At 44.6% G+C, this 8,766-nt stretch overlaps 1 long non-coding RNA gene across 1 annotated transcript; it reads left to right on the top strand.

Annotated features, from left to right (window-relative positions):
- The first annotated feature begins 3,477 nt into the window (after positions 1-3,477).
- LOC130526262 (uncharacterized) lies at positions 3,478-4,982 on the top strand. Its single transcript, XR_008950694.1, has 3 exons — positions 3,478-3,657; positions 4,191-4,230; positions 4,306-4,982. It is a non-coding gene; the product is annotated as an uncharacterized LOC130526262 (long non-coding RNA).
- The last annotated feature ends 3,784 nt before the right edge of the window (positions 4,983-8,766 follow it).

The raw sequence follows: 8,766 nt of genomic DNA, 5'->3' as shown, positions 1-8,766 counted from the left end.
CCACCTCCAGGTTCCTCTGATCCATCAGGAGCATTTGGCTGAAGATAGATGAGGCGTTGAAGGGGCGCTGGAGCGTCGGGGAAATGACAGCAGAAGAAAAACGATACAATTATCTCCACTTGTAGCGCTCAAATAATGCAGACAAACACCGAACACAGATAGAAACTATACGTTTAGCTCCAGTTTGTGCTCGTGTTTCATCTCATCCCAGTGGTGGAGAAGGTGCACAGAACGTGGAACGCAACTACAAGTTCTGGCGATGCAGGACGCAAATACGTGGGATTGGCCATGCTCTTATTTTGTTATCCAGATATAAAGATAAAAAGATATATTAAAGAATAAGTCGCACACATAATATGTGTGTGTGTGTGTGTGTGTGTGTGTGTGTGTGTGTGTGTGTGTGTGTGTGTGTGTGTGTGTAGTGCGTGAGTTAATAGGGACAACAGCTCTCCCCAGTGATGGAATATTGATGGGACATAAACACGGCGTCCTGAGGCGGCGGTGCCCTGAAGGGCCATAAACCCTGACAGGGCTCTCACATTACAGCTCCCCAGCGGTGGCGGCGGTGGCGGCGGCGGTGGCAGCAGCGCTCATTTACCCCGCACTAACACGCACAAGCTGACACGCCACCTTTAAAATAGCGCATACGTATGGCTTGTGGACATATTTGTTTCCCCTCAGTGTTCTTTATAATTACACTGTACAAACCATAATATATGCAATTTGTCCTGATTGTTAGTTTGAAAATGCACACACTCGCTATTAAAAGTTGCAGCCATCATTTTCACAGAAGGCGCTCATTATTGAGAAAGACCATTTTGAAAGTTTCTCATTCCAATTATTGATACAGTGTTTGCTTGTGTGTTTGTTTGTTTGTTAGTCTTTTTATTTCCAGCCTTTCTTATCTCTGTAATTCCAGTGTTGTGAATTTCCAAATGAATACATCAGACCTGCTGAAGCGGTGATTTTTTTATGATCCCTCTGTGTATCGGTGGACCCTCACAGCGTTGGGGCCCACGAGACCCCGGGGACCCATTTGAGCCCTGCGTACAGCCAGTCAATTGTTATTCCCATTTTACACCTCATTCATTTGGCTGAGACTCTTAATCTAAAGTGAATGATGAGCTGGGAAACTGAAGACAACCATCGCCGTGCCGGGAGTCTCCTGCCTTCTCCAGCATGACTTGAACGCTCTAAAGCATCAGGTTAAGCACGCCTGTCTGTCGGTGTCCAGCTGCGAAATGAGCGCGCCTCCCTTTCTTATGCTAATTCAGACGGGATGGAGCCAGCTGATCTTCTGAAGACAAGCGTCTCCCTTCTCTCCTCCGGACTCCTTCCTGCCCGTGACTTCACTCCCCTCAGAACTTGGAAACAATATTAATTTAGCACCTGGAGTCCTTCAGGACGCTGCTGTGGTTCTGTTGCTGATTTGCTGCTCTCTGCATGCTCCCAATGCATTCGCCCCCCTCGCTTCTCCATCTGTTTCTTCTGCCTCTGTTAACCTTTAATTTTCTCTGGTTTTATTTTCTTTCCTATCTCCCCCCCCCCCCCCAGTTTCTCGTCGGTTCTCTTCTGACGTCCACTCTCTGCAGACTTCACGCCTCTGTTATTCACCTCTGTTGCTTTTTGGCTTCTCAATTTTAAACAGAATATTTGTTTCTTGCAGGATAAAATAGATGCATTTGGGTCTGAGATGGGATGATGTGGCAATAATTGAACAGTGATCATCAGTGAAAAGTTATCCTCTACTCTCTGTAGGAAACATTTATCCTCCGTTAAGGATGAAAGATGTCGCAGGAAGATAAAAACCCGGCAGTTCTCATTTAGCCAGATAGTGATAACAAACGCTCGGTGACAGAGCACAGCCGTGACCACGTCAGCCGACATCATTAAGGGGAAGGCAAAATTAGATGCCTATCTGACCGTGATGTGGGAGGAAAATCTATCAGTATCAGCAGTTTCACACGTCTCTTCCAGTTTTTCTCTCTGAATTCTGGATCCTTTGGACAATTGTGCACATTAAACGTCTCATCCTGCACCTTTTTTCCCGCTTCACCCGTAGTTTAAGGGCTGTTTTAAGCCCAAATGTGTGGACCAAACACAGCACCGTGGTTCTTCCTTCCTATTTACAAAATGTTCTGAAGCCTTCTTGATGTGCACATGTCATTGCTGTTTTTAACAGAGGTCCAAATCACATGTTTGAAGAAAGCAAACAAGCTTTCGATGGCATAACCACATATGCTAAACAGGGACCCCTATTGGTGCGGAGGTGTCGGTGCAGCTAAATTAAAAAGCTTTATTTAAAATGCATTTATAATCATCTCATTAAACTAAGCCACTGTGAGGCATAAAACACTGAAACACAGACAATTGTGCCATCTTTCCACCTGATGATAGCAGAGGATCAATAGTTGTATTGATAAAGACTGAGATGGTCAATACTGACCTAACACCCCAGTACAAACAGGGATTGATTGCATCAAATTGGATGGGAAACCACTGTAAATCCACAGCTTATGATAACATTTCTGTTCTATTTGTCATAGTTTTAGTTCATTTAGTCTTCTTGACCTGAGGTGTTTCTCCGTCCTGGACTAAAACCAATAAAACACTTCAGATTCTCATCTAGTTTGTCCCAATATTGTCCAAACAATTCCAGTTTGTGGAGGGTGAGCGACCTGATAGGCAGCTGAAACATGATATTATATTCTGTTCCCCCTGTTTTGCTGGTGCTGTGACGTCCCTCTTTGTCTCTGAGGAGCCATCAACCTGGTCTTTACTTGGGTGTCTCCCGGGTACGAAACTGTCCCATTATTTTCTTATCCTGATGAATCTAAAAAAGAAAACAAAAATGACCTGGATGTATCCTATTGGCACCTCCTCAGGCAGCTCTCTGTGCAACACACACACACACACACACACACACACACACACACACACACACATGCACGCACTCACAGATTTCAGCCAGGTCCCACATGGATAACATGATTCTCTGTGTAGAAGAGTCAGATTTTCTTTTGTAGATTTTCTTTTAGTTCATTTTTTTAAAGTTCCTGCTCGATTCTAAAGGCCTTTGTGGACTTGTGCGACCTCTGGTCTTCCGGTTCCCTACCTCCCAACCAAGACTCTGCAGGTGTTTTTTGTGGGCATCCCTGACCGAGAATCACTCTAAATGCAGCTCAGAGTCCACTGGTTTTACTCTGGAGCCATTACTTTAATTTATTGCTGAGGTGGTAAGAGAAGTCCTGAACGTTGACGGTTTAGAAGTGTCTTTGGGTCCATTACACCAACAGAAGGACGAGATGATTCCAGAGCGTCAGTGAAGTGAGGACGTGGCCTGTCGCTCTGGAATGTGATAGATGTGCCGTCAGCGGCGCTTTAGAAAGCTAAAACTGAAAATGTGTTGATTGTTTATGAAAGTGACACCAGGACAAGTGCTCCTTCAAGCACGACGAATGATAAATGTGTCATGGCCCGTGTGTTGGTGCCTTTTGTTTGTGTTTTGTGTTCCTGGTTTTCTCAATAGGGGGCGTGGTGATTCACCTGGGTACCGGGCTCAGGTGACCTTCACACCTGCAGCTGGTCACCAATCAACAGTCTTCAAAAGCTGCTGCCTCCTGCTCACCAGCGTCTGATCGTCTCGTCGGCTTTGTGGTAAATGTGGGTCAATGGCGTCTTCTCGTGTTCCGGCCTGTCAAGTAACATTCCCTGTTTATCTCACGTCTCTTCCCGAGTCACCATGCGCCCCTCATTCGGAGAAATGATCTGCACTCCGCGCACCTTTTTACTACCTGAGTTAATTAAAATCTTGTTTGCACACTGTCAGCTCTTGTTGTCTGCTTACAGGACCTGCCTGAATCGCACCCTAACAAAATAAGTGTGTGTGTGTGTGTCTGTGTGTGTGTGTCAATGTAATATGTCAGTGTCTCGCCCTCAGAGTCTTTCTCCTGTGATTAACAATAATACACACACTCAGTTAATAAAGAGAGACGAGGCATAATGAGGTGTTAATTGCTCAGCCTGTGTACGGTATATCAGGCAGTTTTAGGCAATAGTGCCAATAAAAGCAGGAGGAAACCCTGAGCAGGACCAGACTCGCACAAGGGTCCTGGAACAAACTGGAATATTTGTTTTTCTGCTGTGATTTTCTGCATGATTTTTATCTTTTTATCTCTTATCTTCCACAGCAGCACAGCTCAGGCTTGATTTAGGAGCTCCTTGCTTTTGGTCCGTATTGTTTCGATTTCAGTATCATGGCTTTAATATTTATGTGTGACTTCCAACAATTCCATGGAATTCTAGAGCGATTCCCAGCAGTGTCCAGAGCCGAGGAGATTAGAATCACCCATAACAGCTGGTGATGCTGGTGAAAGTCCAGTGGGGAGGATTCGGGTCCCAGCATCACGCCTCCAGCTGAAACCATCCCCAATGAACGTCCTGCTTCTCTGTTGTCCTCCAGCATCTTCTCAAAGCTTCTATTTAAATGGCTCATATTTTCTTGACGCTTTGTTTGTGTTTTCCATGATTTTAGCACAGCTTGACCTGCTCTGCATCAGAATATATAGATAATATTAATAACAGTCCAGTAAATGAATAACTCACACATACACAGTTGTCATCACAAGGACATTTGGGACAGTCTGTCGGATTATTCAGTTAAACCGGAGCACAGTTTCCCAACTTGCCTTCCTCACTGTAACGACTTCCTGACTGAAGGAGGGAGAAGAAAACGGATCGGACTGTGTTTGCCGTCACCCTGACATGAACGATGACGCCAGAGGGCGTTCAGCTCTCAGTTACCGAGATCCCAACACTCATCAGCTGTTTCAGGGCCGACATCAGTTCATCCACCCTGCTAACTGTTATTATCTGTCTCTGATGAGGCCGTTCCTGTTTCAGGCTATTGTTTAATTTGACAAATCCAATTTATTTCTCCCCTATCACCTCTATTAGGAGTTGCTTCAACCCCCCAAAATGGCGACAAGCTCATCAGGACAGATAATTGACTGGATTGCTTTTAAAAATAAATTGCCAAACATGGACCAGCAACAATAGTTGTGTATCTTGCTTCATAGTTGATTATAACCATGTAATAATGGTGACTACTGATCTGTAATTGGTGATCAATGAGTTAATTATTTGTTTTCTCAGGTGGGCCGACTTCAACCAATGATAATGATGTGATGTACTACGCAAACATCATTGTTGTTGTTGTTGTTGTCATTTAGCCAATGCTAATATGAATGAACATCACTTTGGCGCTCTGAATCAGTGTTAGCATGGACTCGACAGTGTGTTAGGACGGTGCTGCTGAGTGACTGTGAGGGTTCCTTAGTGTGTGTGTGTGTGTGTGTGTGTGTGTGTGTGTGTGTGTGTGTGTATGTGTGTGTGTGTGGCTGTGTATGAGAAGGAGAGAGGAAGAGAGAGAGAGAGAGGGAGAGAGGAAAGTCAAGAGAAAAGCCCCTGTGGGGTAGCAATCAGCAGAACAAAATGACTGTTGGGGGGGAAAAAAGAAAAGATGAATAGCTGTTGAAATAACACTGATACATGGAGGGGGTGGGGGTAGGGTGGGGTGGGGGGTGTGTTGATGGCTCTAATTAAAATCCTGCCCATTAGCTCACTGTAAATCGGATAATTTCTTCTCCCCGGAGACTGACTGACAGTTAAATGATGCTGTTGGTGCTAAAATGGATGCTAGAATGGGTATTATTATCATTATTCTAGCAAGGTTAGCATGGCTAAACAAAAAAAATGTTATGGTTTCAATTTTAATTTATTTTATTTAGTTATTCTTCAAGAAAACCCCATAAAATCTCACCTTCTATGATGTATTTGACCGATTAGTGGGCTGAAAGCAGTCGAGATGTGGCAGACTATTAAGGTAGGACAGTACAGTGTCAAAGGATGACAAAATAAAGATCATTCTGAAGTAATTAAAGGTATCTTCTGCTTTTTCATGAGCCACAGGGTGGAAAAGATCAGTAATAGTTACCTGGAGCTTTTAGTTTGTCATCCTGTGATGTGTTAAAATCCCAGGCTCCCTTGTTGAATGTCAAAAGCGAGCGAAAGAATTGTCTGAGATAACTACAGCAGGCACAATAATGATGTAATGTGGCCCCTTTAAAGCTGTAATCTGCATCACACCAACACAACGTTAGCATGTTGCTTCAACGACGCTGTGAACTAATATCCTCTTCCTGTTCCTTACTTGTTTACTGTACATGATGGAAATCACAAAGGGCTGAGGTTGCTCACATATGGATGAAATACGTGTATGTGTGTGTGTGTGTGTGTCTGAGAGAGAGAGAGAGAGAGAGAGAGAGATCATCCTAGAGTCCTTCAGTGGAGGACTTCAAATTGATTTAGCAGAATTGCCTTTCAAAGCCACTTCAATTTCACCCCATGAAAATTTGCACTCCTCTCGATCTTTTTATCACCTTTCCTCTGTTGTTTCCACGCTCGCCATCCTGCCATCTCGCTCTCTTCTTTGTCGTTCCTTTAACACCCCTCTACTTCCATTTTTCTCCCTCCTCGCCTGTATATTCATCCCCATTAACAGTGAGCAAAACATAAAAGGCCATGTGTTAGCGCAGCAGTCTCACAGCCAGTTAGTTCATCTGTCACTGTGTGAGTGTGTGTGTGTGCATGCACGTGCGTGTGTGTGTGTACTGAACTGAGCTGAGAGACCTTGGCAACATCAGCACAAGTCTGTAAAATGGAAGCAGCATTATAGCTCATGTACCTGGAAATGACTTCTGGCATAAATGTTGTCATCTTACGATTGTTCGCACACACACACGCACACACACGTGCGTACACACATACACTCACAGCCCCCCCACACATGCTGTATAAATACACGGCCACAGCGCCTCTCTGGCACCGCTTTGCTGCATCTTGTACTGAGGAATCGTTAAATTTTTTTGATGGATTCAGCAGTGAGGGGTCGGACTGAGATAGTGTCTATTGATTTTATATTTGGCAGACTGCACTTTGGCCACTTAGTCCTGCAATACACCTCCTCCTCCTCTTCCCATTGCTCCCTCACTCACACCAAGTTTCTCTCTCCATGGAAGCTCTTTCTACTCGTTGTACTATTTGCCACCTCTGTCTTGGTCTCATCCCTCTCTGTCTATGTTGCACCCTTTCCATCCGCCCTTCTCCTTCTCCTTCTCCTTCTCCCTCTCCTCTCCTCTCCTCTCTCCTCTCCTCTCCTCTCCTCTCCTCTCCTCTCTCTCTCTCTCTCTCTCTCTCTACCCAGCCAGCCATCAGCAGGAGGGTCCCCCTACATGAGCCTGGTCCTGCTCAAGGTTTCTTGCTGTTAAAGGGGAGTTTTTCCTTGCCACTGTTGCTTGTCTGGGGTCAGGCCCTGGGATTCTGGAAAGCGCCTTGAAACAATTTTGATTGTATAAGACGCTATATAAATAAAGATGGATTTGATTTAAATAAAGATTGATTCTCAGGTCATCTGCTTCTCTTCTGTCCCCCGTTAGGTGTAAGGGTCATGTTAGGGTCACACAGATTGAAGAATAAAATGAAGTTGCCGGCTTTTAAACACAGTCTTATTGTATGACACCATTGTCTGTGGGGCGATGAATACTACTACCACTGCTCAGGTCTTTCTGATAGAGAAGTGGGCATTCTGAGCAGTGGCTCGGTTGAAAAGACCCGTGTCCAAAGAAGACACAAAGGGGATCCTGTGCATCTGAACCGGGTGTTAAAGAGTTTTACAGGTGTTTTTTTTTTTTTTTTACACAAACAGTGTTTCAGTCATTTTCAAGAGATGGATTCATTTACCGAGGCCTCGATGTCCTGTGAGGGCGGTTTAGCCCAAGCTGGGCATCCCTGATTTACTTCTCAAGGAATCCCCAGTTAGTGTTTGCTTCATGTCGGTCGATCGTGTCATCTTGGGTTTTTCGTACGCAAATTGCCCATCGAGAGACCAACACGTCGCTCCGTGTTGTCCATCTTGATTGAGTCGATTCTGCTGCCAGATAGCATCGGATCGCCAATACTCAATATAAATTAAGGCGTTACTTAAGTTAATACATCATTCGTCTGAATTAGGATGGACGAGGAAAAGGAACAGGATGTCCCGGGAAGTCCTCTTTGGATGAATGAGACAACACAGCACCAATCAAACAGGAAGTCAAATGTCCTCCGATCTTACAGCTAACTGATTAACTGTACAGCAGCAATTACTTTATCTTCCATTCTCTCTCTCTCGCTGCGCTGCTATTGCTCTTTTGCACTTGATAAATCGCTGCATATTGTAACTACCGGTGGCATCACGCCTCGGCCGTCCTGAAACAAGCGGGTATTGATAGACGATCAGCCATGCGAACACGCAGGCTGTGAACAGTCACCCAGCGGTGGGATAGATCGCACCCACGTTCAATCATAAGTAAAACAAAAAAGGCGCCGGCTGCCATCACCCTCTGCATTAACATGTCGTCTAGAAAGGACATTTTAAAAGGATTTGGGACTTTTGTTCCTTTCATTTGGAAGTTCGGGTGGCTGCCAGCTACATGTGGTGGGCAAGGAAATATGCAGCTGCTTCAAATAAATTCTTGGAATCAAAGCAGTTATTAAATAAAACAGGAATTGTGGGTCTTGAAAGAGAACAAATAACAAAATCTTTGTTGGCTCTCAAAAGGGCTGAACGAGTGTTTTTTCTCTTCTAATGCACAAAATACTCGGACTCCTCCACCATTTCCAGCATTTCTCTCTTTGAATCTATTGACTAAATGAAATTGAGTCTAT

This window comes from Takifugu flavidus, chromosome 5 (assembly GCF_003711565.1).
Source record: "Takifugu flavidus isolate HTHZ2018 chromosome 5, ASM371156v2, whole genome shotgun sequence".
Classification (NCBI taxonomy): domain Eukaryota; kingdom Metazoa; phylum Chordata; class Actinopteri; order Tetraodontiformes; family Tetraodontidae; genus Takifugu; species Takifugu flavidus.
Note: the sequence above shows the minus strand (reverse complement) of the source record. Positions and strands in the feature narration are given on the sequence as shown.